The sequence below is a fragment of the Lactuca sativa genome, chromosome 1 (assembly GCF_002870075.4).
Source record: "Lactuca sativa cultivar Salinas chromosome 1, Lsat_Salinas_v11, whole genome shotgun sequence".
Classification (NCBI taxonomy): Eukaryota; Viridiplantae; Streptophyta; class Magnoliopsida; order Asterales; family Asteraceae; genus Lactuca; species Lactuca sativa.
The window spans coordinates 12754295-12761487 of record NC_056623.2 but is presented as its reverse complement, the minus strand read 5'-3'; positions in this window follow the sequence as shown (position 1 = coordinate 12761487).

Below are 7193 nucleotides of genomic sequence, written 5' to 3'. Positions count from 1 at the left end.
TTTTGTTTTCTATAATTAATATTGCTAACTTGCAACACTTTCCATAGTAATTATGCTCCTACTAGCATAATAACTATTATCTTACTAGCATAACACTTATGCTCCCACTAGCTTTGACATGTATTCTGAAATCATGAATCGGAGAGAAATCTTATGACACATAGATTTTATGGTGTATGTGTTCCTATCCATGTGAATTTGTCATACCCATAATCACAAGACAAGGTTAGTGACAAATCCAAACTCATATGGACTGAACTTGTTCGATCTTAATTTCTTGCCACATGGAGGTACAAGGGCCTACCATTGCTTCCAAGTTGTTATGCAAACAACTGAGAACTCATAGAACTCACATGCATAGTCAACTAAACTGGAATGGGCACAAAAACAAGTATATGTCAACACGATAGGTTACAAACCTCACGGTGTGTGCTATTGTTTAACAATAGGTTTATTCTTGATTAGTTCTTGAAACTTGTCAAGATCTTTAAGACTCCCACTAACCTCTTGACATATAAGATTCTCATGTCATGAGCCATTCCTTGACAAACAAATATTCAAGAGTTAGTGAGGATTCTTATCAAGACAAGCACTTCACACCATTGGTCTTATTTGGTCTTTGTTTTATCCAAAACATCACAAGTTACCAATTTCAAATGTACAAGAGTAGAAAACATTTTACTTTACATTTGACAAGTGTTATAAACCTTTCTTAAGATTATTTCACTCAAGTTACAATCATGGAGTATGACTGTAAGACTTGTTCTTGGAACGAAGTATGACTTATCTTCTTGATTTAACCATTTCAACAATTCATGATTCCTCTTCTTAGCCATACAAATTCGTAAAGCTCTCAACCACTAGTGCTCGATCTCCCGAGCTATCGTCCTCCTACAACACAGGAGTATTTTTACTTAATACTACTTGACTCTGGCTGACTAATACCACGAAGTCAAACCAATCAACGGTCAACGGTCAACGGTCAACCCGACTCGCCGAGTCTGGCGTGGACTCGCCGAGTCCCTACAGGAACCCGATTCCCTCTGAATCTCTTCCAACTCACCGAGTCACTCACCCGACTTGGTTACACAGTCCCTGGTCCGAAGTCTCTGAATAACCCGCACCAACTCACCGAGTCTGGGATTGGACTCGGCGAGTGCACTCCATGCACAACCTCAAACGAACTTCTAAGGTCAGATCCACTCTAGTAACTCATAGATCCAGTCCCCTTAAGCCTATTGACCACGTAAAGTCCGAGTCTATCTTATGTTTTTACGATCTTAATCTGTATTTACTTGAATGATGTTATAAATCTCCATTAAAGTGGCACTAACATGTCCTTAGAGGATCAATTGTGATATGGTTTTCCATAATCATTAAGATGATCATAAATCACGATACTAAAGTACTCTCCCATCTTTTCAAATTGGAGAAACTTTTATCTTTATGCCTAGTTTGATTCTTCTCATTTGTTCTGTTATACACTGAAACTTTCCAATGTTCAGAATTATACTTAACCTTGTAAGCATAACCATATTGACTAAACTTTAGTAAATCATGACGAATGGTCTTATTGTTCTTTGTGGTGGACCAGATCAACGCACACCCAGTGTACACAATCCCTTAGTCCTTCACTTGACTCACATATACATGTGAACAAGGAATTAGTCTTAATTTCCCAAAGCTGAAGGTTCTCATTCATCACACAACATAAAATGCAGAAAAACTTTTCCTTTCAATGCAATTACAAATGAAAACTATGTTATTAAAAATTTCTAAGCAATCTATCATAACTCTTAAGCAACAGTTCAAAAATCCGATCATCGAACCATGCAATTGAAATCCATCTTCACGGCCAGACTCAACATACTCTTCCTTTAAGCTTCCTTCCTTTTTCATGATCCTAAAAAATATCAAAATGCAACCTTGTCGCATCATGTATTAACAATCAACAATTTGGAACTTAATAGAGTCAGACAGTAGACTTACCTAAAGCAGAACCATACAATCTAACTAAAGTTCTCAGTTAGTCAGGGCAACTTCGATTCCAATGTCCCTTTCCTTGGCAATAGAAACAAACAGACTCGTTTGGAATGACATATGGAACAATCTTAGATTTGGCCTTTTCCTTATGATCAAAACTTTTGATCATGCCCAAATTCCTTTCCTTTAGGAGATGGAATCATTTCTGGGATATCCATGTCATTGCCCATCTCATCTTGAGAGGTAGATCTTCTAGTCAAATTTGCTTGACCATTGCGCCAAATCATTTTTGATTCAGCTGTAATCAGTAAATAAGTAAGATCAATAAGGGTCATGTCGTGATCTGTCACATAGTAGTCTTTAACAAACTCACTATATGACTCGGGAAGTGACTGAAGAACCTAGTCAATAGCCAACATCCTTGAGAACACGACACCCAACATTCTCAGTCTGTCAATGTGTGACTTCATATCCAAGACATGTGCACACACAGACTTTCCATCCTTGTGTTTTCTATCCAAAAGGGCTTGAGTGATCTTGAACTTTTCAAGTCTTTGAACTTGTGGGTTAGGGAGAATAATTGGAGGAGGTTGAGGAAGTGAAATATGATTTCCATTTCCACTAATGCACAACAAAGGGATAAATCTTTTACCTTGATCGCCATGTGGGATATCATCTTCGAGAGGAAAGCTTGTTCCAAAAGATTTGGGAAGACCATAGTTGTCTGAACTAGACATCTACAATGGGAGAAATTCAAGTTAGTTGATTTAAGTCCTTCATATAACACCCAGATGAAATATTAAGGCTAGGACCCAACACAATATTTTACAATTTGGAAGAGGGATGTCGTAATCCTATTGCAAAATATTTGAAGGTAGGTAAATGACGATTTACCAATTTCCACCATGAAAAAACGAAATTGATAATTAAGTTTTAAATGGATTGAAATTCCTAGATCCTTTCAGATTTATTGAACTTTTCCATGGCATGTTTAAATCTGGATTATGCCCTTCAAGTTTGTGACTGGGATGTCGAGGATCACAGTGTGAATAACCATGCAAATTAGCTTGGTACACTTAATGTTACCACCACCTAATCAATTTGAAAGTGAACCACATACGCTTCATTGATCTATGATTAAAATCAAGCTACCCTTTTTCATGCACTGTCAATCCCAGATTAGTGTGTCGGTTAACCACACATGCTCCACTAACGACTTAACAAGGTGCAAAGTGCAATTTCATGGGTTAGCACCAAATTCACATTTTCCTAAGTAACTAAGATTGGGAATTTATAAGTGTTTAGTTACTTAGTATTTCATTATACTTTTAATGAGAATTTAAATGTCATCTCAAACCCGTTCGGCTAACAACCTTCTACCAGTCAAGGAAGTGGTGGGTGAGAGTGGACAACCATTAAACTGCCATTTTATAGGCAGTAACCTTATACCCCCCCCCCCCCCCCCCCCGCGCGCTTATAGACCAGCTTTGTGAATGAGGCCTACTAACGGTAAGACTGACTTTACTCTTATATATATATATATATATATATATATATATATATATATATATATATATATATATATATATATATATATGTATATATATATATATATATATATATATAGTGTTAGGTTATTTTGTTTTCACTATCTATTGTGTGCATGTATGATTGATTCTGGACCAATCATTTTAGTTATTTTAAGAAAGTAATTAATGCATATTACATGTTGAAGATATAATGGATATTAATTACATCTTCAACATTTAATATGCATTAATTACTTTCTTAAAATAACTAAAATGAGTGGTCCATAATTAATCATACATGCACACAGTAGATAGTGAAAACATTTGAACCTAACTCTCTCTCTCTCTCTCTCTATATATATATATATATATATATATATATATATATATATATATATATATATATATAATAGTATAAGGGTTGAATTTTAAACTTTTAAAATTCTAGGGTTTGGAACTAAATGTTTCAAAGTGAGACTTTGCATTTACAAATTCCAAAACTTGAGGGCAAGTTTTGAACTATTCAAAAACTTTTGGTTTCCATAAATTATGAGTTTAATATAGGTTTTATGAAAAGACTCTTGACATTCCATAACTTGAGGACAAGTTATGGAGTTCATAAAACATTTATGAAAATGAGTCTTCAAGTTCCATTACTTGAGGATAAGTTATGGAATACTTAAAGCCATTTAAGATGACATATAAAAATGAGACCTTTCATTTTCCATAACTTGAGGAGAATTTATGGATTTCACCAAAAACAATTAGATCAAAAATTCCAACTAACAAAATCAAACAATTTTCCTATGATCTAACTAAACTTATAAGTCAAGATAATTGATATCAAACAAGTTTCAAGAAATTAGCCTAGTCATATAAACTAATACAAATCATGAAACTTTGACAATTATCTTTTATTTGGATGAGAATCATCATTACCATATCAACAAAATCAGATTTTATGAAATAAACATTTTGTGGTAATGATTCTAATCCAGAACAACCGAAAAAACTCGAAAAACTGATGTCTGGACAGGTAACTCGTCGAGCCCCATACTGGACTCGACGAGTCCAAGGCAAACTTCAACCTACTCGTCGAGTACAAGAATGGACTCGCCGAGTAGGGCTGTCAGAAAGCAATTTTCAGCTTTGAAAATTAACAGAACAAGGTCAGGCATGTCCCATTCGGGGGGTAATTGCTTATCGGAGACTCGATGTATCCTTGAATGTTCTCTTTAATGGGGGCGCTTCTTTCCTTAACCTAATTAATCAGCCCCGGGCACTCCCCGAGCTCTAAAATAAAGAAACTAACCTCATATGATGTGTGAGTGAGAAGAGGCTCCAGGAAAGGTAATACCCAACAAGCATGAGCTCCCCACATTGCATCAAATATAAAAGAAAACAACCCATGGCTCTGATACCACTGATGGGTTTTAGTATACTACAACATCCTATGGTGCACATACAACCGTAAATGCTTTGGATCTATGTTTTCTCTAATTATACATGCAATATTATTTTCAGAGCATTAAGTCTACAACTAGCATGGAAATGACATAATCAACATAAAAGAGAGTTATAGAATTACCTCTTTGTTGTAGCTTGTAGAACTTCTTGAGTTTAGCCTTTAAGAACTTAGTGCACCAAGTGTTGCACCTCAAATTGAATCACAACACACCTAGGAAAAAGGATACTTTTGAGAGAGTATGCCATGCACCAAAATCGACTCAATGAACTCCTAGGACATCTAGTGCATGATTTTGGATGCTAAGTGGCTTCTTATATAGGATGGCAAGATTAAGGTTACACCATGTAAACCATAATATGTATGACCTTCCATATTTCTTAGGCACCATGGGTTTAAAACCCTATGGATCATCCATGGGTTGTAACATTGGTTTAGCCCAACCTAAATAATCATGGAACATTGGCCCACACCATAAGAATGAATGATTTACCAATCAATCCCCATATATTTAATTAGTCTCTTTTGATCACAAAATTACTTCCAAATTAATTCTTGATCAATACTAATTAAATAATATGATTTCATATTAATATATTAAAACCTATAATATATTAACAAATCATAAATAACCTCTTCTCAAAAGTCCATCCTATCAAATTGTCCTGGTGATATGCAACCCAAATGGACCAAGCTACTCTCGGGTCAAGTACATATCAATTATAGCTATGGGCTTAGACATCTAATCCAACACTTTTCATTTTTTTTCAGTTCATCTCATGCACACTCAATGTAAGACAGTTAATCTCCGATACCACTAATTGGTTTCATAGGTTATTAAATTTATGCATAATGTGGAAAAATAACAATTGACAATTAAGGGTACATGCAACCTATAATGATTTATGTCTTCACATTAAAGGCAACATACTATTAACTACAAACCCTAGAAGAAACCAATTATAATCGAAATTCATAGGCTTAGTGTAACGCCCGTAGATCCGGGCTAGTGAATTTAGAGAAAATAGGGGTTGAAAACGAATTTTTGACAAAAGATTATTTAGAATAAATAATCTTAACCAAGTTGTAGAATACTTCTCAAGGGTTTCGTACATATAAAGAACGCCGAAAGCTGAGTTATAACGAAGAAGTTATGGTTCGTCGAAGTTTTACGGCAAAACCGATACGACACCGGGAGACGTAAACAATGAATTTATGATGGAGGACTTTTTAGCCTTAGAAATCTAAACAAAAGTTGTAGTATACATTAAACATAGAATATACAAAAAAAGAACATCCAAATCTGACTTCATATGAGGAAGTTATGAGTTTTCTAAGATTTGGCTTAGCTTTTGCACAGCCCGAAACTTGAATTTTAGATCAAGCGGCTTTTGGCCTACGCGACCTAAATGAAAATTGAAGATCTCATTAATAGGAACTCAACGGTAAAAAGACAGACGAAAACAGAGTCCATCTGTATAAGTTATGAATTTTACACGGACATTTAACAATATAATCTCCTCGTACTATTAAATTTAAGATCTATCGAGAATTAGCCGACAGAGTCAAAATAAAAGTTGTAGATCTTATTTTTACCTACACGTGTATATAAAGAACGTTGTAGATCTTATTTAAGATCGGTCAAGAATTAGCCGACGGAGTCCAAAATGAAAGTTGTAGATCTTATTTTTACATATGCATGGATATAAAGAACGTCAAAAACGAAGCTCGTATGAGAAATTTACGGATTTTAGAAGTCGGAAGTGTGCTGTACGAAAATGGGAACGTGACACAATCTTGGTCATTGCTTTCTCCCCAAGTCTTGCCACCAGATGGTGATATATGGCACCAAGTTCAACCATATTTCACCATATAAATAGAACCTTTCCCACCCTCATTTTCTTCACACCTTTCCCATTCTTTCTTCTCTTTACTCTCTCTCTAGAACCTCTCTCTAGCCCCGAAACCCCCTGAAAAGCCTAGGGAACCTCCCTAGCACGAGGCGGAAGCCTCGGAGTGCTCGACGGCTCTGAGAAGAAGAACTTTTCGGCTTGGGAACGCTGCTCCAAGCAAAGCCCGGTTTTCTATAACCCAATGTAAGTGAGCTACGCCTACGCTATTTTTTATATAGCTTCTATTTAATTATAGTAACGTTATTAGGAACTTATAATAAGTACTTGGGATATTATTATGGGTTATATAAGTATTGTTTAACG